Raw genomic sequence first — 26526 nt, forward strand, 5'->3', positions numbered from 1 at the left:
TTTCCAAAGAGAAATACTGCAATTGCTTACTGATGATAAATTTTTTCTGAAAGAAAGGACCAAATTACTATAAAAGGTGACATTTTGTCTTGACGTTAAAACCACTTCATGTACCATAATGTATGACATGAGCATTGTTGGCCAATATTGATGAATTGAGCCTGGCTCTGGGGACTTCTGGGAACTAAGAGGTTGGAGCGTTCATCAGTAAAGATATTATCGAGGCAAATTACATCATTGGCATTGAGAGGTCATGGTGAATAGGCTGTCTGCTTCGCAGATGTCAAGTCAATAGCTGAGCTTTTGGGCTTGGACACTCTGTGTAATTTTGAGTCATTCGAAGTCAACAAAATAAAGAGAATAAATAGAGAGGATTAGAACTGCCATTGCATTCTCACAGACCATACTTTCTCTCTCCTTTTTATAGAGGTAATCATATTTAATAAATTATTTATACATTTATTTCCTCCAGGGAAAAGCCCATATCTCATCAGAGGAAGCCACCATGCAATCTGGTCCCTGAATGCATTAGAAACTCCCTGGATATTTTACAAGCTCGCTAATGAACATTTGAGCCAGTTAACATTGCCTGGATCATATTTTTTCCACTAGTTGTTGTTGTTGTTGTGCACTGCGTGGCAGTGATGTCTTCATCAGCCTGTCAAAAAAAGTGCCTGCAGCTGTGGTAGATCCCTCCCCAGAGCCTGTCACACTCCTTGTTTCCATGGTAGTCCTTCAGGCAGCACCACAGGCAGGCTGTGCGCAAGGACCCCTACAACCTGTTTTTTCAGCAGTCGCTTCTGTGATGTGTAGCTCCGAAGCGGGCGTCTAACTAGCAAGCGCAAGCGCAAACACATAGAACACTGATCCCTTCTGTCCTTCACAGGTGTACCACCCTGCCTTTCAGAGGATGCCAGCAAGGGCTTCATTTTAATACTCCACTACACTCCGCACCTCTTTTTACTCATTGTTATATGAGGGATTTCATGATGGTTCTCTGACCTCCCATCATGGAGACACTGTATTACCACAGTGCAGCAGAGTAACAGAGGCACTACGCTTGGTTATACTTAAAGGTGTCAAATCTATTTGGTTCTAGTCATTTGTTCTAGTTGTACCATTTGAAAAACGGGCCAAAGAGATTAGCACTAAGGCCCTGAGTCTGGGCTGCCATGAATTAAAACGCCAGAGGTCAGGGCCTATCCTAAGAGGACCTTGACACCAATAAAGTGGCAGGCTTTCCTGGAATCAACTCAGTAACGAGATCCAAATGAAGGCCAGATTGTGTTGCTACAGTCCCAGATTGTTCAGCCTCCATAAGCATGTGCCTGAGGAGACTGCATGGAGAGCTTTTAAAAAGACGTCCAGGGCTTTATTCAGGTACCAGTTTGCATTGTAGGAGTCGGTTTATCCTCAAAGTCAACTAGAAAAAAGCCAATCAAACAGTTTTTATACTGTCAGTGTCACTCTTTATTCAAGAACCAGCTCTGATGACAGGGATACTAGAAAGTGCAAGAACAGGGACTGATATGGTCTCTAGGATTAGGGTTGAAAATATGACTATGTTAACAACAAAGAGAAACATGACTGTTAATGGTGGCTGTTTCCAAAAGTCACAGTTTGCTAATAATTTATACCGTGGTCCACTGTACTCTGTGGTGTAAAGACATTTCAAAAGCCATAATTCTTTGTAACATATCAAGAATAGATGGTAGCCTTTAACATATTAAATGAAATCATTGGCCTTTAAAAGCATCTCTCCGGGAGCAGCCTGCATTAATAAATTCAACTGATACTGCTTTAATATTATTCAGAGTGCATTAAAATGAAGCGAACAGCTGGGTTCATGGCCGGTCTCTGGAGCATTGCCTGGGTCGTGAGTGGTGGTTGAATGCAAAGCATGTCTGATGCAGTGCGGCGGCCCTGTGCGCTGGATGCAGGGCCACAAGGTCTCTGTGTTACAGGTGCAGTCCTGACAGGCGCTGCTCTTGGATCAGGGGGTCCTGGGTACTGACATGGGCCTCAGGGCAGCGACCGTTCTGCCTATCTCGGAACAATGTCACACGTGAACAGAAACCAGGGCCTTGCAGCCAATCAGGACAGCCTTGCTGTTATTACTGTGCTACTGGTACTGAGAGAATAAAGTGTTGACAAAAACTATTTCAAAATACTGTCTGTACTTTAATTAAGCTAGCTAGGGCAATGTCATTCAGAGGCATTTGCACTGGTTTCAACCTTACTTTCTTATTCTTCAAAATACCTATCCCAAGACTCCCTGAAAAACAGTGGCAAATGTTACTGTGTTTATCCTGGTAAAATAAAAAAAATAAAAAATGAAGCTAAACAACCTTGACAAAGAAGCTTTAACATATTTGTAGGAAAAACACAGGGCTGACTTTAAAAAAAAGAAAAGCAACAGATCTGTAAAGCCTTTGTTAACTTCTTGTGTTACCTCGGTGCTCTGTACTTAGTGTGAGCGTCAGGCAACAATACACAGAATAATCTAACTGCATATTTTATTTTAATTAACAGTGATATAACACATTGTGACTCTAAGCCTCCTGAGGAAAGAGCACAATATTTGGTTTGATGAATCTGCTAAAGCCACCGATAGTCTCGCCCGTTGCTAACCCCAGGGGAATCCGTATCATTATAGATAAGGACAGATCTCCTTTTTGTCTCACTGAAAGAGAGGGAGGGAAAAACACATTTCCACAGTGGCTGGCACATGTGTGACTGCAAAAATGTTCAATATTAATAGCCTTTCATCAAGGACACAATTAGGACACCTCTATTTGACACATTCTATAGCATCAGAATGAATATGTATATGCAGTCCCTAGGAAGGAGACATAGCATAATTACAAAGTGAAATCACAGTGGACAAACCTAGTAAAATGAAGAAGCCCACAACATGACAATCAGGAGCTGATATATTTTGATCTGCTGTGAATTTAAAAGAACCAAGAGACTAAAAGTATATTATAAGCTCTATTCATAATTCACAGCCTAGGACAAGTTGTATATTTACACAAATTAGCATACATTTATACAGCTACACATTTGAAATATCAACAGCCACACAATCACACACTATACAAACATAACATGGCCATACTACTTTCATCTTATAGAGAAACCAACGGTATTGCAGGAACTACCTCTCGTATATCTTCAATCAATGTTTTTATTCAAAGCTACTTGTGTTTTTTCATTCCTCTCCTTCTTCCCCAGCACAATGCATATTGCATTTGGCCATGTATATTTTCAATAGGTGTCACGACTTCCGCCGGCTCCTCTTCTTGTTCGGGTGGCGTTCGGCGATCGATGTCACCGGCTTTCTAGCCATCGCCGCTCCATTTTTCATATTTCCATTTGTCTTGTCTTGTTTTCATACACCTGGTTTTCATTTCCCCAATCAATCTACTTGTATTTAACCCTCTGTTTCCCATCATGTTTTGTGTGTAATTGTCTTCATGTCAAGTGATGTTCGTTAAGCGCTTTACTTAATTGTTCCGTTTTTTGAGCGTGTTTGTTTTGTTGTGCTCCCGGTTTGGAACTATAATAAAGTGCGCTTTATTTAATATTACTCTGCTCTCCTGCACCTGACTTCACCTTCATTCACATCTTGACAATAGGTTTATCCTCTTGCTTATTAATTTGATGCTTGAATTAAAGTGGGAAATCCTAATAAACATAGCTTTATAGATGATGTATCACTCTTCTAAATCTGATCAACAGTGGTCCTTTTAAGTTTCTGAAATGACTGCAGTTAGGCTACACATGACTGTGAAGGTTCTGTGGCAAAACCCTTTGTTGCTGAGTTTTAACTGTGAGTGAAGTAATGTTTAAGCCTGGACAGTGTGTGTTTGTTTGGCTGGGCAGTTGAGTGAAGAGAATAACCCCATGGAGTTCACCTCCAACACAGCAGCAGCCTTCTCCTCAGTAGTAGTGTCAGAGTGACACCAGACCAGTGTGCCAGGCAGCAGCAGATACCATCAGGCCCACTAACCAGGCCTGCTAATTACTGTCTCCTAACAGGTCCTCCAGTGCTGAGGCAATGTATGCTCTCATTTCAGATTAAAAAATAAATGCATATGGAAAAAAGGATCAATTACAGGAAGGGACAGAAAAAAATCCATCCTCTAGCAGAGTAATTAGACGTAGACTTTCATTGGAAGCGCTTGCTCTCTGATGAAGGTTTAAAGAGTCCAGTGGCAGAGACACTAAAACTGTGTTTTATTTACGACGCTGCCGTGTCACCCACCGGGGCCCAATTAGGCTGTGACTGATGCCTCTGAAAGCTCCTTGCTGCTCCTCTTTGACAGGAAATGAAAGCTCCAATTGCTCACGTCCTTCCACTGACCCGCAGGCTCCAGACTCTGGCTTCAACCTGTTTCACTGCAGTCTAGGCTGATGGGGAGCAATGACTTCAACACGCCGCCACGAGAACAGCGTTTAGTTCCTCTGTGTCAACAGAACAGCGCGTCGTGATGATGAACGTTTAAGGAATACAATTCTTCAAGGCAAGTTCATAAGACACAAATTGTCTTGTAGGCTTAACCTGGACTCAGGGGTAGATGTAACATATTAAATGTAAATCTGTCTCCCTCCATATAGTATGATACAGTATGTTACGTTTCATATGGTATATTTTAGTTTGTGGATGTCCATCATCCATTTCATATTCCGTCTCTCACAGTTGAAGTGTACCTATGATAAAAAATGACAGACCTCTACATGCTTTGTAAGTAGGAAAACCTGCAAAATCGTCAGTGTATCAAATACTTGTTCTCCCCACTGTATGTTATGAATTGCAATTCATACAATATGTTACGAATTTGCAGTAAGTATGATATGTTACGAATTCCAATTTCTTGTGCCTAAAGTTAGCTAGGTGGCAAATGTTAACTAGGCTAGGGGTTAAGGTTAGGATTAGGAGTTAGGGTTAGAGGTTAATGTTAGGGTTAGAGGTTAATGTTAGGGGAAAGGTTATCTAACATGCTAAGTAGTTGCAAAGTAGATAAAAAGTAGCAAGTAGTGGCAAAGTTTCAAATTAGCTAAAAGTCCATGATGTGATTAGGGGAACCACATGTCCCGGATTGTGCAGATCAGTCACGCATTTTAGCCCTTTGTCACACATTTTATCAAAAAAATTTAAAACCACTAATTTGCAAAAAAAGTTGATTTGTCCCTTGTTTCAGTCAGACATTCCAACCTGTCTCTTTTGCAGTAAAGTTATGCTTTTGACAATATATACAGTATATCATAAGGATGTGGTACTGATGATGTTAAACACGTTTCTAATCGTTCTTGAGATCTGATATTCTGCTCAACGGAAGATGCGAGGTAAGCCAATGTCATATCATCAACCAATCACTTTTATCAAATCCTTTCGGTCAAAATTCCAGCTAAACTTGGAGAAGACAGCTAACTAAAGCGTGCGTCTGACAAAGAGCTAAAAAAGTAAGTAAATAGCTGTATTAGAGTGAAAATATATAAGGTGATTTTGTTAAACTTGTGAGGCTCTCCATGCTCATTAGTTGCTCATTCAACATATTTTCTGCTACTTTACTCAATGCAGTTTTCAATGTCTCCCTTCAATGTCTCCTTGAGACCAACCAGAAATGTTTCCATGGCCAAATATTCCCAAATGTTCATAAAACAGCCACACATTTTTTCTCTCCTTTCTGCTTTACCAAATTTTGCATGGGGCAAAAGAGTAGGCTTCAATTAGCTAGTTCGGTGCAGCGGGCATTCTGTGCAGCAGGACGAGGATTTTTGCGACAATACCCAAATTGTCCTGCATTTGGGTATTGGAAATGTGGTCACCCTATATGTGATTCTAACACGCAACCTTTGGGTTGCTAGACGTGTGTGTTTTATATGCCCACCCATTCACCCTGACTAACTATCCTCCTTCGTTTTTGCCTTAAGTAAGCTTCTGTCTTATGTAACCATACCAAACGTAACATATACAAATTTGAGTGTCACAGTTTTACATTTACTATGCTACGTCTTTGAGGCTAGGCTGGTAGGCTATACATTTACTATCATGCATGGCTACCTCCTGTACTGTTTCTTAGATTGAGATGTTAAACAACATCTACTGTACAGTGCTGCAGCATAATGAATGAGCGGGTCTCTTACCTACATGAGGGAGCTGTGTGGCTGTTCCACAAGAAAAGGTCCTGATTGCCATGTTGGATTGCATTCTTATATCAGCTTCAGACAGTTTGTCAGAGTAATTTTCTTAATTAACTGTGATGTGCTCTGATTAAACTGATATTTACCAATTTACATCCTTTTAGGCCGTGTTGAGCTTTGAATTGCCTTTCATTGTAACGGCTTTCTTCTGTGGACGAAGGAGAGCACCAAAGCGCAGCGTGGTTAGTGTTCATCATGTTTAATAAAGACAATAAACGTGAACACTACAAAATACAAAACAACAAATGTGAAAAACCGAAACAGTTCTGTCTGGTGCAGACACACGAAGACAGAAGACAACCACCCACAAAACCCAACACAAAACAGGATACCTAAATATGGTTCCCAATCAGAGACAATGACTAACACCTGCTTCTGATTGAGAACCATCAGGCCAAACATAGAAACGGGAAAACTAGACACACAACATAGAATCACTCAGCTCACGTCCTGACCAACACTAAAACAAAGAAAACACAAAATAACTATGGTCAGAACGTGGTCTGGGTGGGCATCTGTCCGCGGTGGCGGCACTGGCGCAGGACGTGGACCCCACTCCACCATAGTCTTTGTCCGCTTTAGTGTCCTCCTAGGAACGGAGACGCACAGCCTCCTGTGCGTCTCCAGAGCCCTGTACGCACTGATCCTTCTCCCCGCACTCGTCCTGAGGTGCGTGCCCTCAGCCCGGTACCACCAGTTCCGGTACCACGCACCAGTCCTATAGTGCGCCTTGAGAACTCAGTGTGCCCTGTCCCTGCTCCCCGCACTAGCCTTGAGGTGCGTGTCTCCAGTCCGGTACCACCAGTTCCGGTACCACGCACCAAGCCTCATGTGCGTCTCCAGAGCCCTGTACGCACTGTTCCTTCTCCCCGTACTCGCCCTGTTGTGCGTGCCCTCAGCCCGGTACCACCAGTGCCGGTACCACACATCAGGCCTATAGTACGCCTTGAGAGTCCAGTGTGCCCTGTTGTTGTTCCCCGCACTAGCCTGAGGGTGCGTGTCCTTAGCCCGGTACCTCCAGTTCCGACACCATGCACCAGGCCTACAGTGCGTCTCAGCCGGCCAGAGTCTGCCGTCTGCCCAACGGCGCCTGAACTGCCCGTCTGCCCAACGGCGCCTGAACTGCCCGTCTGCCAAGCGGCGCCTGAACTGCCCGTCTGCCAAGCGGCGCCTGAACTGCCCGTCTGCCAAACGGCGCCTGAACTGCCCGTCTGCCCAACGCCGTCTGAACTGTCCGTCTGCCAAGCGCCGCATGAACTGCCCGTCTGTATTGAGCCTTCAAAGCCGCCCGTCTGCCATGAGCCTGCAAAGCCGCCCGTCTGCCATGAGCCTACAGAGCCGTCCGCCAGACAGGAGCCGCTAGAGCCTTCCGCCAGACAGGAGCCGCTAGAGCCTTCCGCCAGACAGGAGCAGCCAGAGCCTTCCGCCAGACAGGAGCAGCCAGAGCCTTCCGCCAGACAGGATCAGCCAGAGCCTTCCGCCAGACCGGATCAGCCAGAGCCTTCCGCCAGACCGGATCAGCCAGAGCCTTCCGCCAGACCGGATCAGCCAGAGCCTTCCGCCAGACCGGATCAGCCAGAGCCTTCCGCCAGACCGGATCAGCCAGAGCCTTCCGCCAGACCGGATCAGCCAGAGCCTTCCGCCAGACCGGATCAGCCAGAGCCTTCCGCCAGAACGGATCAGCCAGAGCCTTCCGCCAGCCATGACCAGCCAGAGCCGTCAGCGAGCCATGACCAGCCAGAGCCGTCAGCGAGCCATGACCAGCCAGAGCCGTCAGCGAGCCATGACCAGCCAGAGCCGTCAGCGAGCCATGACCAGCCAGAGCCGTCAGCGAGCCATGACCAGCCAGAGCCGCCAACCAGACAGGATCTGCCAGAGCCGCCAACCAGACAGGATCTGCCAGAGCCGCCAACCAGACAGGATCTGCCAGAGCCGCCAGCCAGCCATGAGCGTCCAGAGCCGTCAGCCAGCCATGAGCAGCCAGATCCGTCAGCCAGCCATGAGCAGCCAGATCCGTCAGCCAGCCATGAGCAGCCAGATCCGTCAGCCAGCCATGAGCCGTCCGGCCAGGATCCGCCAGAGCCGTCCAGCCAGGATCCGCCAGAGCCGTCATCCAGCCAGGATCCGTCCCTCAGTCCGGAGCTGCCGTCCCTCAGTCCGGAGCTGCCCCTTATCCTGGTGCTGCCCCTTATCCTGGTGCTGCCCCTTATCCTGGTGCTGCCCCTTATCCTGGTGCTGCCCCTTAGTCTGGTGCTGCCCCTTAGTCCGGTGCTGCCCCTTAGTCCGGTGCTGCCCCTTAGTCCGGTGCTGCCCCTTAGTCCGGTGCTGCCCCTTAGTCCGGTGCTGCCCCTTAATCCAGTGGGGTTAATGTGGAGGGTGGCCATTTGGAGGAGGCTACGAAAGCGGGTAGTGACTATGGTGGGGTGGGGACCACGACCAGTGCCGGAGCCGCCGCCGTGGACGGACGCCCACCCAGACCCTCCCCGAGACTTTGTGCTGGTGCGCCCGGAGTTCGCACCTTAAGGGGGGGGTTATGTCACGCCCTGGCCTTAGTATTCTTTGTTTTCTTAATTATTTTGGTTAGGTCAGAGTGTGACATGGGGAATGTATGTGGTTTTTGTAGTGTCTAGGGTGGTTGTAAGGTTTAGGGGGTTTATTAGAGTAGTTGGGTTTATGTTTAGTATAGTAGTCTAGCTGTGTCTATGGTTGAGTGTAGGTATCTAGGAAAGTCTATGGTTGCCTGAATTGGGTCTCAATTAGAGACAGCTGGTTATTGTTGTCTCTGATTGGGAGCCATATTTAAGGCAACCATAGGCTTTAGCTGGTTGTGGGGAATTGTCTATGTTGAACGTTTGTAGCATGTGTGTGTGTGTGTGTGTGTGTGTGTGTGTGTGTGTGTGTGTGTGTGTGTGTGTGTGTGTGTGTGTGTGTGTGTGTGTGTGTGTGGTGTGTGTGTGTGTGTGTGTGTGTGTGTGTGTGTGTGTGTGTGTGTGTGTGTGTGTGTGTGTGTGTGTGTGTGTGTGTGTGTGTGTGTACTACGTTTATAGCTTCACGGTCGTTTGTTGTTTTTGTATAGTTTGTAATAGTGTTTCGTTTCATGTTCATCTTCGTAGAAAAAATAAAAGAAGATGGCTTATTTTCCACATGCTGCGTTTTGGTCCGTCTTTCCTCCACACGATCGTGACAGACTGGCTACGCAGACGCTCATTGACGTGCACGAGCAGTGTGGGTGAAATTATTGAATAATATGTATGTGTACATTTATTTTTATTTATTATGTTAGCCTCATGGTGAAATCCCTGAGTGGTTTTCTTCCTCTCCAGCAACTGAGTTGTAGTGGTTGGGTGTATTGATTCACCATCCAAAGTGTAATTAATAACTTCACCATGCTCAAACGGATATGTCGGCTTTTAATTTTTTGTTGTTGTTGCAGTCTACCAATTGGAAAACCTCCCTGGTTTTTGTGGTTGAATCTGTGATTGAAAATCACTGCTCGACTGAGGGACCTTACAGATAATTGTATGTGTGGTGTACAGAGATGAGGTAGTCATTCACAAATCACGTTTAATACTGTTTGGCCTAGTATGGTTCTCAATCAGTCGATCGTTGTCTCTGATTGAGAATCATACTTAGGTAGCCTGTTTTCCCACTATGGGTTGTGGGTAGTTATTTTCCATTTCAGTGTTTGCACCATACGGGACTGTGTCGGTTTTCATTTATTCTCTTGTTCTTTTTTTGTATTCATTCTCGATTAAACGATATTATGGATACGTACCACACTGCATTTTGGTCCTCCTCTCCTTCCACCAACGAAAGCCGTTACAGCCAGGGGGGAAGTGCGGGAGCAGGCATGACAATAACGAAGGGGTTGAATACTTATTGACTCAAGACTTTTCAGCTTTAAATGTTTTATTAATTTGTAAAAATTTCCACTTTGACATTATGGGGTATTGTGTTTAGGCCAGTGACAAAACATATTCAATTTAAAAAAAGAAATTTACTCAGGCTGTAACACAACAAAATGTGGATAAAGTAAAGGGGTGTGAATACTTTCTGAAAGCACTGTAGACTAATTAATAACTTCACTACCAGTCTTTCACACATGCCACTGTGCACTATAACAATACATTATACGTTTATGTAATTCTTGAATTACCATACACAAAGTATATGTCATTTACTAGTTTCAATAGACATACAACCCCTAGAAAACCCCTGAATGCCTATGGATCTTTAAGCATGCAGCAGGAGAGAACCAATTAGCAACTATCTCTTTTATATTCCTCCCTATCTGCAGTAAGTGAGTGTGAGCGTGAGAGGGAGAGGTATGGGGGGAGGAGTTTGAGCAGCACAGACAGACAGAGAGAGAAAACAAAGCCATCATCTCCCAGTGCTTGCCCTCCTCTCCCCTCTCCTCTGTAGCTCCAATTACTGCCTCCTCTCCCTAGCATCAGTATGCAGCAGGGCTGCTCCTCTCCACCACTCGCCCCAGGCCATTGAATATGTTACCTCAGCTATGGGGCTAGGGGCTCAGGGGCACCGCACCCCCTAACCCCTTGGATAATTTGGGATTCCTGCTCCTGCCTTGGAGAGACGAAAACAAATATAACACCCAAATAAATAAAGAAATAATGCTGCCTCTCAAATATCCAGAGATCTACTGATTTATTGATTTGGTCATTCTTTTGTTTATTGTTCTTTGTAAATAATTACAGAGCTGCGACCAACCGGCCCTCCATCATCATCCAATGAGTGTGGGTAACTGGGGTATAGTACACAGCAAAAGTTATGTGAACCCAGTTTGTGTTTTGTTGAATTTTGTTGTGTGGACACCAATAATACATGTTGATATGGTGGCTATGGGGGAAAATATGCATAATGCTTCATAATTCAATATAATTCAATATTCAACAATATTATATTTTCATATTTTCCGTAATGAACTATTTAAGCAAAAAGGCCCAAGGGGGTGTGGTATATTGACAATATACCATGGCTAAGGGCTGTTCTTAAGCATGACGCAACGGGGAGTGCCTGGATATAGCCCTTAGCCATGTTATATTGGCAATATGCCACAAACCCCAGAGTTGCCTTATTGCTATTATAAACTGGTTACCAACATAATTAGAGCAGTGAAAATACATGTTTTGTCATACCTGTGGTATATGATCTGATATTGTAAACCACTGCTTTCGGCCAATCAACATTCAGGGCTTGAACCACCCAGTTTATAAATATCCTTATGGACTGATGAGGATGCATAGATACTAAACTGGTCCAATACTATTGCACCAACCATTACTAGATAAGTATAATTATTATGTCCTGTTAAACCACAAGGGTGTACAATGTACTCGAGGCAAGCCTAAAAAGCTGTTCAAGCTGTTGGATTTGGAAAGCCATAGTCAATCAATTAACAATATACAGTAAAAATACGCTTAGCAAAAATTTTAATCTTTAATTTACAATCTGTGGATACTATGAGATCAGAAAGGTTCAGAATTCATGTAAAACATCACAGCACAGTTGAAAAATATGTGGGACATGGAAATCAAGAGAGGGTGGTCTGAGGAGATAGGTGAGATGGGCTAAGAGTATCTGAGGAGGTGATTAAAGCTCATGATCTGTAATAGTTAGGAACGAAAACACTAAATATCATGTATATCAGATACTGTATGTCTGAGTACCATTTAATGTATATCGAACTGTATTTCTGACATGTAATACAGTGTATAAAAGTACCATGTATTTAAAGTGTATATGTAACAAAATAGCTGTAAAAAAAAAAAACGAAATGTAAAACAAAGTTACCTTTGTCCTTCATAAAGGACGGGTGGTGGGTGGGCCAATAATACAAACAATTATTATTATTAAAAAAATTCAGATTTCGGTTCCATCTCTGTGTCTTTGGGCTAGGTTTCAGGTATAGCTGTGAAGACCATACAGTTCTTATTAAAGAACTTAAGGTGAACCCGTCGTCCGGGTTAGGGGAGGGTTTGGCTGGCTGTGATGTCCTTCGTGCTCGAGCGAGTCCTTGTAGCGGCCAGGCGCATGTGGTGTTTCCTCCGACACATTGGTGCGGCTGACTTCCGGGTTAAGTGAGCAGTGTGTCAAGAATCAGTGCGGCTTGTCGGGGTCGTGTTTCGGAGGACGCATGGCTCTCGACCTTCGCCTCTCCTGAGTCCGTACGGGAGTTGCAGTGATGTGAAAAGACTAACTACCAAATGGATATCACGAAATTGGGGAGAAAAAAGGGTTAAAAAGTGCCCCAAAAAATAAATAAATAATATAACAAAGGCATATTTGTGTTTCAATTCTGTGATAATAGTCCTGAAGCTACTGCATAACTACCTTGTCTAACTATGTAGTACAAAAATATATATATATAGCATTCTAGTAAAGTGGATGGGGAATATAATAGTGTACAACAACAATGAAACCATCTTTTTTGTGACCTATATCCCATCGAAAATCTTGAATAACAAAGCTGTGTTCCAGTTCCACACTGTATTCTGTAAAAGTGTGTTATAGCACTGTCTCCGCCTTTCATCTCTGAGTTACTCCTACACTGTGATCCTCACACTGTCTTCTTTGTCCACAGCTGCTCATCCCACTCGCCGGTGAGAGCAGATGCAGGCTCACTTACTGGGTAACCTCACCACTGAATTGTTTTGAAGATGTGATAACAATAGTGGGGGATTCGATGAAATGGGATAGAAATGGTAGCGTGAAAAAGAGACCTTCCACTTCACTGTGCTGCTCGGGTTACCGACTGAGCAGGGGCTCCGAGAGCTCCCAGTCAGATACAGCTCACATTGCAACCAAACCATTTTATTCCTCCAATAGTGACATTAATGCCTCTTTAATATGCTTCTGTTTTCCCCCCAAAAAAACACTTTGAGTAATTGATTACTACATTACTTAATGTAGCGATGAATCAATTCTCCAAAATGTCAGTCCCTGCTATGGTAGCAGGGGGAAAGAAGCCATGTGAGACATTGAATGTGATGGAGCCATAGGGGGAATTAGGAGACGATTAGGAGACGCTGTTGTTACTCTTGGCTTCTCCCAGGATTTTGTCACTGGATGTATCTCCCTGTTAATAGTTGACAGTGGGCGGTCAGGGGATGTTAAATCAGCTGGCCAAGGGGTTTTATATTGTGATATCTTTAAATAATGTGTTCACAAATTAGAGGATGAGGTAATGTGAGCTGAGGTAATCCACTTACTATGATTAAATGGGACACTGCTTTTCCACCACAGTGCACTGGTCAAATTCTAGTTCAACATTCACCACAGCCATTGTTTTCTTCAACGTGATATAGCACATCTGATGCAGTACCTCCAAATGAGAAATACTGAACAAGATCTAGTGCAACTACTGAGTAGTATGTTAAATTGAAACTATCCTCTGCGTAGATATCCTATGGCAATGTTAGACTAACGACATTCCATTCAGTTAAGCAGCGGTGCGTATGACACAGCAGTAGAAGAGGCACCTGCTCCTCAAAGACCAGCTATAATCACTCTCATCTGCCCCCACTGACACACTAACCTGGTGTTACTTAGGAAAGGAGATCTGCCTCCGAGATCCTCAAACACTTTTTCATGGCCCAACGTATTACCTTCCTAATTCAGGCCAGATGTGACGTTCCTGGTCCGCCACCCTGTTTTTCCCTCTCTTCTCCATCTCATTCCCACCTGCTAGCTGACCCGGAGACCCAGCGCTCCAGACTTTCATTTGGTCTGCCTCTCCTGAAGTAAAGTTCTTTGGCTCACTGCAATCCTTCTTTCTCTGGCATGCCACTGCCTGGAGGGTCTGCTCTCCAGTGAAGTGCATGTAGAAAAGCACTGGCATCTTCCCTCTGTCACAGCCCCCATCTCCTTTGTTTCATCCATCAACGTCTTAATCCGAATCCCCATGTCCATGACCCTGAGTGACCAACCTCCCATGTAGATGGCTGAGAACCAGGGCTTCTAATATACAGGCTACATACAGGCTCATACAGGAACCTTTCTTTACCAGCCACTCACAGCCATACTGAACCTTATGCAGACAACCTTCATGGATACTGTACTCATACTTAACCTTGGATAAACATAATGTAATCATATGTGTTTTAATGTATTGTAAGGATTGCTTTATCAATGCAAACTATTGCTGTTGCGCAATCTTGGACTGAATAGAACCCTTTTGTCTTGAGAACACATTGGATTTAAATGAAAAACCAAAGGAATGTCATTGTTGGATGATGAACACCGTTGGCTAGTGCTGAGCGGCTGAAAGATCTGAGATTTAATTGGATTGGTTGGCCATCCCATCCCATGCTGACGGACATGTCCGTATCCCAGAAGCGCCCAGCGTCTGTCTCCTCTGAATAGACCCCAGTTAATAATCTGTCTACCCTAAACACTTTACTGTTAATTGTGTTTCTTTTTTTCTAGGGATAATTAAGACAGCGCCTTTGCGCTTCGCTTTGGAACGCAGATTCCACCAGGACTGAGGCAGGTGCCTCTTACTAAGAGACACTTACTGAGAAGAGCTGTCAATCAAACCTAAACAGCTCTCAATTTCCTTCAGCTCTCTGAAGCTCTATTCCCTTTAGTGAGTTCATTCCAAACACAATTTTAAAGAGTCAGGGATTAGGCAGGTAGCAAGCAGAGGGAATCAGAGGGAATCATTGCTCCCCAGCCTAGAGTCTAGTCTACCCTGCCTCACTCCATCCGTAGGCTACTGGGATGGTGGACAGCTTTCCCTCACAGATGATAAGTGCTCGTGCATAAGGGACTTGCAATCATATTATCATCATGAAACTTATCACAGTTATTATGGCTACAGACATATTTCATTAGGCATTTAGAGGTAACTGACTGGACTTTTACATAGGCTTTCAAAAACTTGCATGCTTTGTCTCTGCATCATTGTGAGGCCAATTTTTGTTTCATTCCCATTGCATACATTCCTTACATCCATCCCTGTTTGCCAGTCCTTTGTATAAATGATGGTCAAAGGGATGCATTTGATGCACGTCTTTCTGAAAAGAAATCTAAAGGCCTATATCTCTGTCTGTGTTCTCTCATATTCCTTATTCATGCAGAACGTTAGCAGGGAGAGAATGAAGCATGCTAATGGAACAATACAGAGTCTTTGAGGAACATAGAAGGAGACGCCTATTGTTAGTCTTATACCTGACCTGGAGGGCATTGTCAAGCAGCGCAGAAACAGGCCGACATAAAGAAGCGTATAGTAAAATAACACAATCAAAGACTATCCACAGTGCGTGGTAATGGTGCCCATTCTATGTGTTCAGACTGTGTCCTGATCTGGGAGACAGGCCACAGAGAGGCGCCAGCAGCTATTCACGCAGGAGTTGCCACAGCAGAGCGGGAAAGCAGGTCACAGAGTCACGGCTACTAAGAGCAGCCGTGCTATAGAGTACCACTGACAGGCTGGGCCAAGGCTGGGGCAGCAGCTGGGTGGGTGGCTGAGTGAGGAGCAGAATTTGCATGTATTTTGCCTGCTCTCAAAAATAGAGAGAGGATTAATACTACTTGTCTGGATGAGAGAAAAGATAATACATCGCTCTGAGGTAAAATGTATTAGCTATTGTACAGTTGGTTGAAGGAAGAATGGTGTTTATACTATAATACTATATTCAATCACACTTGGTGCTGCACTATTTTGTAGTCATTGAAGGTTAAAATATTATATTTTGAGCATTGCAACAACAAAAATGGATCAGTTAAGTTTCTAATCTTTATATTTGAAATATGTGCTGTCACGTTTTGTAAGTGTGTAAAATGCATTGAAAGACAGAGTGAATCTGAGCTTCTCCCAGCAGCCTCGCTGCTCGTCGCACACAGACAGGAAATGGACAGGCACTTTGGGGGAATTCAATTCACTTGTCGTCCACTGTGAAAAAGATTGAATCAATAAGACATTTGAGGTGATTTAATGGTGTTAACATACCCACAGCACGGCACAATGACTTAAGCAAAACCGGCTTCATGGATTATTGAGTTCAGTGTAAAATCAGTCACTTCTCTTAAGTCTCTCAGTCCATTTCACTGAGAGCAATAGATGGCATTAACTGTACATTTGAAGGTGATATTTTCTGTGAACAGTCTGGTGATGGATTCTGAAACAGATAACATTATAACCACTGCTATACAATTCACTGTCATTTTTCAGATGTGCTTTGAGAATTGTGAAAGTAGGGTAGCTAAAGGCTAGTTTTCATAATTCTCAGAATCCTGGCAAGGGAAATGTGTTGTGCCACTGCTCTACAAACACGAGCAAAAAGGCTTAAAGAACAAATTATACAGCTAATAATAATAATATTTCATTATACTTTTCACATGGACTATCCTCTAAATGAGTGGGTGTACAGCATGCTGTGGTATGTTAGTACAGTGATACTGTCTGTCTGTCTGTCTGTCTGTCTGTCTGTCTGTCTGTCTGTCTGTCTGTCTGTCTGTCTGTCTGTCTGTCTGTCTGTCTGTCTGTCTGTCTGTCTGTCTGTCTGTCTGTCTGTCTGTCTGTCTGTCTGTCTGTCTGTCTGTCTGTCTGTCTGTCTGTCTGTCTGTCTGTCTGTCTGTCTGTCTGTCTGTCTGTCTGTCTGTCTGTCTGTCTATCACTGCTGTCTTAAACAGCTGAATAAAGTTTGAGAGTTGACCACTAAAGTCTTGCTACAGCTCACCAGCTGAGATGTGAGATGCATACAGTAGGTGGTGAGTCCAAGACTTCCTCACAACCACTGCATGAACCGTGGGAGGATCGGGGATCTGGAAACACACGTTTGCCTTTCTTCACTAACTACAATAACATCCTCTTCTTATTGCCTCATGCACATGTCCTCTCTCTGTGTGCATTATGACCCTGATGAGCTGACCACATCCTTGGAACACTTCACAAGATAAATAATTGAACTCTCAATAGCCCTTGATGGACAAAAATTGCTCCTCCAGCTGCCTCTTCTTCTCCTTTGTTCTCAGGAGGAGCAAACAACAAATGTGGCTTCACAAAACCTCACACTAAGAAAACACATTTCACTCTCATATCATAGCAGATAAGGAGGTGAAGTTGCATTATCCCCTGTTCTGATGATTAGTGTTATTACAGGTGTATGTTGTACAAATAGTGATGAAGGAAGCATCAAAAGAAGTATGTGATCTTAAAAAGAATGTTTTATCTTACCAGCTGACTGATGAAACTGGCATCAGGTATCTGTCACTACCTAACCTCCTCAGTAATCTGAAAGTAGACAGACAGACAAAGGTTTGTGGTTATGAGGAGTATTGTGGTTTGAGCTGTAGGTGGCAGTGTGCTACCACAAAAACCAATAGCAGCATACTCAGCAGTGCTGAGGATCCAGCTCTAGGCAGAAGCAGGTCTGAGACTGCTCTCCGTATTTAATTAGACAGAAACCGATACTTACATGTTCATTTCTCAGCTGCCTCCCATCCAGTCTGATCGGGGAAAACGCTTTATGGTCCTATTGTAAGTTTAACTGCAACCACAAAAAAATAACCACACTTTCATTGCAAAAAGCAAAGAGTTAAGACCTTGTTTCACACCTCCTACGAGTAATCATTATAGCAGGTAGCTCTGTCAAAATCATAGTAGAGCTGTGAAAATCCTGAATTGAGAGTACTGAGGCAATTACATTGAACAAAGAAACCAGTTGGAAAAATGCCTCAGGTAAATCTTTGTCTTATGCCCATGTCTCAAAGCCATGAATCTGAAATAATATAGCACCATATCCAACTTTTAGTCACCTGCTGTTACAAATACTATATGGCTGTGAATGTCCTAAACATAGGACAATGATGTGAAGAATAGATTGAATGATACTGAAGTTGGCTAGATCTTGGGTAACCCTTTTGCCCCAAGAAAGCCATACGGCTTAAGGCTGATGCAGGACTATGCAGGAGGTAGCAGTAGGATTGAGAAAAAAAGGCAATGGTTCCTCTATGACATGAAGCATGTGGGCTGAGAAATGCAGTGAGGAAGATGAGAGGAAGCAGGATCTGATGGTGTGAGAGAGAGGGGGAAATAGAGAGGAGTTGGACGTCAAACGGGGGTCTGAAGATTGGCTTACCACTAACCCATGTATCCTTATTAAAGGCATACTAAGGCGATTGCATGTAAAGCACTGTTAATGAACCCAGATGTTGGGCGTGTATATAGCAGTGCCTGCCTTTAGACAGGTGTTCCATACATACTGTAGTCCATTTGGCAGAGTGCCAGAGCGAGGGGCTAAGGCAGAGTTACTAACAGTAGGATAGGGCCTTTATTATGTTATGACGGAGGGAGGAGACCATCAGACAGGATAGAGATATGGGCTTTCCTTTCCAGATTAATTAAAGGAAGGATCAATTAACAGTGATGAAAACCACAGCGGCATACTGACTAGCTGATAGTCCAATCAAGCCTTGAAATGCAGAGCAGTTGGCATGTTTTATCTCTCCCAACTTAATTGCAATTTTCCAGAGAGAATGACGTGATCAAAATGACAGGGTGTAATTAGCATCATATGAATAAAGTATTTACACCGTCTTGCACCAAACAGTTGCATTTGTTCATCTGTGGTTTCTGGATGAAGTGTGTCCAGCTCCTCTCCATATACATACAGGAGAAAAGATTGTGCCGTGCAAACAGAGGCTCTTCATTTTGCAATTTATTCACCTCTTCCTCTCTCTTTATGCTCACCTTTATCATGGAGATTCTGAACAGAGCTGTGCTATTAAGAAGAACAGCATTAGCTTTTGCTCTCAGTCGCAAAACGTCTTGGCAGAGGACAATTTGTCCCTCTCTACCCAATCATACCAGTTGCATTTGGTTATACAATATGGAGAATACATTTAGATTCAGAATCCTCACTACTGAAATTATGACCTTGCAATGGTCAAAAAGATTAAACAGATTTTAACTGGACTGGTTAAACGTGTGTGGGAGGAAAGATTAATAAACGTTGCTATCTAAGTATAAAAAAGGAACTGCTCACTTATGATATGATTTACAATAAATTGCTCTCTAGTAATGTTTATTTATTTTATAAACCTAAAGAATAACAAATAGCGAAGATGGGCTTTGCAAAGTAACCATGACCTTCGACCCCAGCAAACTAAGGTTGTGTTCTAGTTCCTTAGAGACCATGGCCCCCATTCTGTGGTACATCAAATCAAATCAAATTTGAGCTAGCTACATCCACGGTAACATTTGATCAACGTAGGCACTGTCTGACCCTGCTCTCCAAATGATCATAATTATATTACCTCACAACCAAGCTTCACTGTACTGATAGAACTAGTAGGCTAATGCAGAATCTACGGATCCCTCTCACATTGGTGGTCTTTAGAATGTAGCTATTTGCTTGTTTTCTTATAATTAATTCAGTTATTATAACAATATTAGCTAAGATTAAACACACACACATTGCTCATTACCTTGGGAACACAGCCCACCAAAAGCTAATTTCCTGTTGAGGAAGACTGAGTAACCCCGATTGACCTCTAGATATTCCCATTACCATGGCCTAACGTTGAAGAGGAGAGCAGACTTATTGAGCTAGCTACCTCAGCCTCAGCTGGAGCTGCAGCCATAACAGCCAACCACTGATTCATGAGCCAAACATACCTCCTCTTTTAATTATTAAGGAATTTATTTCCCTAACAAATCATGTAAATCAACAAGGTTATGGGAAACATTTAGACATTAAAATGTATATCAAGTGTGATTCAAAGTAATGGTGCCTTCTGCTTAGTGGGAAGATTCTTTGACAGATGGAGGAAAACAAGTTTAGGTCAAAATCCTTTTTTGTGCATTTGAACAGGATATTTTGAAGTCAGTTCCTTTTTGGATGAGTACTATCATCTGGGGCTTTGTCACCAACCTGTTTTTATAAACTTTGGATACAGTAAAGGTTTTCAAAGGAACGTCAAAATGGTCGCCTGACTTTGGAGTATGTGACTAATTTATCTAATCCCTTTCCTTCTTAAAAGCTGTCCCAGTGGAATACTATTCACCTGTCATTATACAAAGTTAGTTTCCTTTCCACACTGTACATATCCAGCCATTATGTGGTGGACTGTCTGTAAGGCTCTCTCTCCCCACCACAAAGATGCTGAGATATATCCATGTCGATAATGCAGCTGGATGGAAGAGCAGCCTAAGTGAGTCTGTCATAGTAATTATGGAGGACGGTCAGGTCTTCAGCTAGCTCTGAGGTACACTGATCTATATACTGGATGTAAAGAGTCTCCTGAGCACTGGAATATTGAAAATACATACAGTACTTTATCTACCTAAAAGCACTGGCTGAGTGGCTGAGGAAAACCACGCATTGTATGCAATGAAAATAATGTATTACAAACACACTATCAGTGTGCCCAATGGTCAAATGTAGTTTCCATATTAGATCATCTAGTTGGTTTATGTCAGAGCTGGAATAAAGGTTACCAGCTCAGTGGTTAATAAGGCAGATGTATTGTTACAGGATTGTCATTCATTCGAGGCTATGTTAGCTGACAATCCAGTGAGTTCTTGACAGGGAGAAGATGTGAAAGCTGCAGCCAATATCCATCAGGACTCTTATGAAGCATCCAGACTTCTTTTATTTTCTAATTTCCGTGCCTCTGTTGACAGATTTTGCAGCAGAATAATGCTTACAAAAAATACAGCACATATTATAGTGAAATGCATAAATAGCACCTGTCACTTATGACTTATGACTGTGAGGGAAGAATTAGACTTGTTTGAAATCCTTTGATTTCTAGTTTAAATGGTATAAAAATGTCTAACTATGTCACTGTTAATAATCTTTAGTAATGGACTTGACAGGTAGGGAGATGATATTCCAACACAGTCCATTATCTAGAGTTGGTGAGTTAGCTGACACAGACAGTTGGACTCAATGAAACAGGAGTCAGGCAGCAGTAATTGTAATGTGTTTGTGCATGGACTTCTCCGATGAAGCGGAGCCAGTTCACAGTCATTTGGTTCAAAATGGTAACATAATGCAATAATGTTTTGGAGGCAGTTGTTTTGATTGGGAAGGGATACCCACTAAAACCACAGTTACAAAGTGAGAACATAATATTAGTGTCCATCATTCGAGGTAGCTAACAGGGTCTCAGTTTCAGCTTTTCGGAAATCAAATTAGTCCACCAGACATCCAATTTGCGTTTTTGTTTAGTCAAATGTACTGCTGCTGCTTTGACTGCTGTAGGGCAGAGAGAGAGAGAGAGAGAGAGAGAGAGAGAGAGAGAGAGAGAGAGAGAGAGAGAGAGAGAGAGAGAGAGAGAGAGAGAGAGAGAGAGAGAGAGAGAGAGAGAGAGAGAGAGAGAGAGAGAGAGAGAGAGAGAGAGAGAGAGAGAGAGAGAGAGAGAGAGAGAGAGAGAGAGAGAGAGAGAGAGAGAGAAGCAATTCAATCCCATATCCATTCTCCAGATTATTACAAGGTGGTGATCAGGCAGGCATAAGGATCACATAAGGAAAGATGCTCTATGAGACTAATGTAAATAATATATTTGAATTTAATTTCCTTGTAAAAAAATCTTTGTTTAAGGTCAATAAATCAGTCATAGTACATGATGGTTTACCAATAGTGATTGGGATTGTGAAGCCACTAGGCGCTGTCTAGACTTGACAGTTCATGCAGCTTTAGTATTGGGATCATGGAGTTCTAATCATGTCGTGATCATAATCGTGTCCACCATGTCCACATTGTGTCCGGATTCCCTTTTCTCGCCGTATATTCAAATGCCAGTATGCATTCTGCAAACGGTGGAATAGGCTAAATCTTATAATAACACAACAACAACTTGATGGCATGAGCTATCTACTGTTACTAACTAGCCCGCTAACCTCTGTAGCTAGCTAGCAAGCAAAGCTAAAAGGATTGCAAACGGGTTACCATAATATTTTTCGAAATAACAGTTAGCTGGCTAGCATTTATGCGGCCAGCAAACATGTTTCTCACAAGCTAGTAACGTATTTCCTCCAATGTTATAATGAAAAGATGTCTCTCGCTCCCAAAACACACGTTTTCTGGAGACTTGTGGGCAGAGTGCTTACGTCGCCCATTGTATGCGCTTTTGGTAGCCTGACTGCGTCCAGACTGAGGAGAAATCCGTACACAAGGCATCCCTGACCACCTCCTGAAGCGGTCAGCCAGATCTGAACACAATCAGACCACAATGCGACTTTCGTGCGTCTAGACCTGTCTTTTCAATGCGATCTTTGTATTCTGATGGCAGAAGTCGCATGTAAGTGTCAAGTGTAGACACAGCCTAAGGTGAGCAGCTAGTTCCTCCACAGTTAAATCATATCAAATGGGCTATTGACAGCATCCTGTCAATGACTGAGCCCTTGGAGGGTTGGCTATTTGCACATTGACTGATTGACTGTTTCTTAATAGACACATAATTGGTTTCAAAGACCTTCCAATGGAGTGTCATTTGCCAGAGCATTTGTGATAATTCACAGCCTGTCTAATTTTCTGTTGGACACAATCCCAAATTAAATGCTACGATGAGAAATACGAACGCCCGGCGAGTGTTATATTGGCTAGAGAAAATACATTTTTAGCTCCACAAAATATCTTAATTGTGATTGAATCCAAATAAACATTTCAAAGTAACTACTTCCTCGCCAAATGCATGCCTGTAACTATCAAAGTTTTGAACATAAACAAAACACATTCAATGGGTTAGCAATTACAGAGGAGGTGTTTGGGTTGGGTACCTACGTATACATTCTATACGTGGAAAAGAAAAATGTGGGGAGTGCAATTTTCTGCATCTTGAACTCTAACCCCCAGTAACATTATTCATGAGCAGTAATATTACAAGCTGTTTTTCTTCATTCCAGGCCTTGGACAATGTTGATGGATAGTCATTTTCACATGGCGGTTTTGTTTGCTTTATTTATCTGCTCTCCTGTCTGACATATTGCACATGCACCCATCATCGCCTCCATCAGTGAGAGAGAGAGAGAGGGAGAGAGAGAGAGAGAGAGCACTTGCAGGAGGCTGTAGTGATAATAGCAGAGACATTTAAAGAAGAAGGGTAAAAAAACGACCCCATGATCCACAAGCATTTCATAAAGGCTCTGCTTTTCAAACCAGCTGCTCCAAGGATTTTTTAACATCTATTAATGCAGAATTACTCCAATTACAAGCCTTCTTTGCACCAAGGCACCCACCGCTGCCTGCGTGAGATGGTGCACACCTCTGGGAACCAATCACAGCCCTCCCAGCCACCGGCAGCAGATGTAAGCAATTTACTTGTGATTTCTTCATATTCAGTGTGAGACGAGCTCCTGATGACCCTCGACCCTGGAGCCTGCAGGATTCTAACCCTATCAAATTAAAGCTCTCTGCTCACTTATTCCCTAGCGCTCCGCCGGTGCTAAGCAGCCATCTCGCTGCATAGCAACGCCGGTCGGGCGTGCTCGCTCATACGCCCTGCCTCATCAGCCGCTATTAGAGAAAATATACAGTGCTCTAATTGGATGAGATTCAGCTAAGGAAGTGCAGTTAAAGGTCATTTGCCACCGTGTGTCTCCTGCTCTTCAGAATCATTTCTGTGTCCTCTGTCTTTGGGAGCTGTTAAACAATAGGCCAAAGTTACAATCCTTTCTCTCTCCTCCTGACAGAGAGTGGCAGCGGCCGTGATGAAAGGAGAGTCCTAGGAATCATGTCAACAACATGGCGAGGCCCTGACTGTTGGTGCTCTGTGCCGACTGCAGATTTCCTCCTCTGTACTGCTCAGTGTCCTGGAGCCCACGGCCACAACCTTGTCGTTAGCCAATTTCATACATTCGCAAATGGTTTGTCTCCTATTCTAATCAGCAGTCCTTTTGTTGTAATCTTTGGTCACAGTGTCAATTTCCAAAGGATGCACTTTGGTGTATTTTCACACACATATTCTAAATCACAGAATTATAGGCCAAGCCTTCTAGGAACTACATGCTAACAAGATGCTACCAAATATCAACATTATGAAAAGCTAATGGTTGTGTTTGCTTTCACATAGACACCATCATGACAGGCTGAGAGACTGTTATAATAGCTAGCTAGAAGACAGAATCTACTGGGACATTACCATTGATTTTTCTTTCCTCTTCATTCTGTTAATAGGCTATCCCTATGGTTTCAGAGATAAATATTTTCATTCTGCACTGATAAAAAATGGAAATCAATATGTTTGCAATGTGTTGTCCAGGGAAATGTGTATCACTCATTTTTGGTCCTGTAGACACATTTCCTCAATTAGTGTGATTTCATTTTCTCTGATTATCTAAAATCGATCTTTATAAAACTTAATGGAAGCTTATCATTCATTGCTAATGTATATATATTTTTGTTATATTATCATAAACTATGTAACAGTGGATAGCTTTAGTTAAAATGCCACTATGATTCTAATCATGATCATCATAACATTTGCCAAAACAGCCCATGAAGTAATGTTTAATTTTCAGTCGTTACCTGGGTGAAATATCATCCTGATGAAAAGCTTGGTTGCTTCAGGACTCAATCGGCCTGAGTAAATGCTGCAGTTTGTGTGGATTCATCTATGAGTGGGGGGCTTTAGAGGCTCCCTGTCAGCCAATTTTACAGCTGGAAGGGCAAAGGCCTTTTGAGCTCCACTGGAGAACTGAGGAGCATTCAGCGAATGAGAGGGCTGGGCCGTGCAGTCCCACGGCTTCTCCCACCTTTTGTCCTGGCTGAAAGGCCTTGCCGCCTGAAACGCTTCACTTGACGGTCCACTGTTTGCTTTTGGAAAGCCTGATTAAAGCAGGCGATACACACACACACACACACTAAGCCTATCAATGACTCCCACCACCCCCCAAGATACTGTATTTGCCCTTGCGACTCGGGCGCTCTGAGAGAATGCAGGCGCCCATTGATCTGTGCCTGATAAAGCCCTTGGCATGGTGTGCATGGTGCCTTATGTGCTTCATTCCGCTCAGGCGAGTCCATTTCAGAGAGCTGTGGCTGAGCTAATGTGGGCCACGCTGCGCCAGTCACGGCCTTTGGGACTGGGCCTAAGTGCTGTGAGTCCTGACGCTTTGCTCTGAAATTCTCTTGCACGGTCAGAAGCGCAGCACTTTCACACTTCCTTTGGCAATTCCTTCAAGCTATTCCTACTGAATGTCTAGACAGGTAGGTAGGTATAAGAATGAAACACTAGATACATGACATGGAAATTTGTAAGTTGAAACTTTAGCGTCAGAATAAAGGAGAGTTTGAAAGATCTCCCAAGCTTTATGGGAGAAAAGTAAACAACAAAGTAACATGGAACGTAGTAAAAGGTTAAACAAAACTCAGTGCTAGACAATAGTAACACCTGTCCATCCATACAATATCCATGTCTCTTTTAAAGAGTGCTTTGTGATTGTTGAGCACACACTTCGGTCTGTGACATATAACAGATGCTCTTTAAGGTCTATTGGCTGAGATCCTGCTGTCTGTCACCTCTCACCCAGAGGTGACTCTGTTGCCACTGAGCTCCATACGTTATCGGCCCTAACACAATCGAATGCACGTTCAGCGAAAGGGGGTCGAAGAGGAGGCAGGCACAGAGGCACCCTCACGCACATAGAGGGCCAACCCCTGTGACCTCTAGCACCTGAACCATGACCCTCATTTACAAGCAGGTCAACTTTGCAACAACTGCATTTACACAGGGTCAGCTAAGATCTCTGTCCTCGAAAAAGCTCTAAAAAGCAGAGGGATCTTAATCATATAGTGTTCCCTGAGACCTGGGACATTGGTGCACACCGGCAGCATATGCGAGAACGGTCATGACCCCGGTCTAGCAGGAAATACAGTGCATTATTTGGACAACCCCACACACAGACACACGGCAGTAAATCTACACACAACTTTCATCTCAGCCTATTAGATGATGCATTGTCGCAAGCCTCTGAACGATTAGCAGTAGCAGTATCTCTGTAAGTGGGAAAAATAAATAGTTTCTCAGTTTCTCACAAACTCTCCAAAACAAAGAGCCTAAAAAAAGGAAAACATTAACAAAAATGTCTAGCCTTAAAATGTAAGTCATGTTTTCATTTACCCGCCAAAACACTGTATACAGCATACTCCTGACATTTAATCCTAGTAAAAATTCCCTGTCTTAGGTCAGTTAGAATCACCACTTTATTTTAAGAATGTGAAATGTCTGAATAATAGTAGAGAGAATGATGTATTTCAGCTTTTATTTCTTTCATCACATTTCCAGTGGGTGAGTTGTTTACATACACTCAATTAGTATTTGGTAGCATTGCCTTTAAATTGTTTAACTTGT

At 43.2% G+C, this 26526-nt stretch overlaps 1 long non-coding RNA gene across 1 annotated transcript; it reads right to left on the reverse strand.

Moving 5' to 3' along the window:
* Positions 1 to 1446: 1446 nt before the first annotated feature.
* Positions 1447 to 24821, reverse strand: LOC139539916 (uncharacterized). Its single transcript, XR_011668035.1, has 4 exons — positions 24702 to 24821; positions 17646 to 17717; positions 17405 to 17461; positions 1447 to 2043 (listed from the first exon to the last, which is right to left on the reverse strand). It is a non-coding gene; the product is annotated as an uncharacterized lncRNA (long non-coding RNA).
* Positions 24822 to 26526: the final 1705 nt, after the last annotated feature.

This window comes from Salvelinus alpinus, chromosome 15 (assembly GCF_045679555.1).
Source record: "Salvelinus alpinus chromosome 15, SLU_Salpinus.1, whole genome shotgun sequence".
Lineage (NCBI taxonomy): Eukaryota > Metazoa > Chordata > Actinopteri > Salmoniformes > Salmonidae > Salvelinus > Salvelinus alpinus.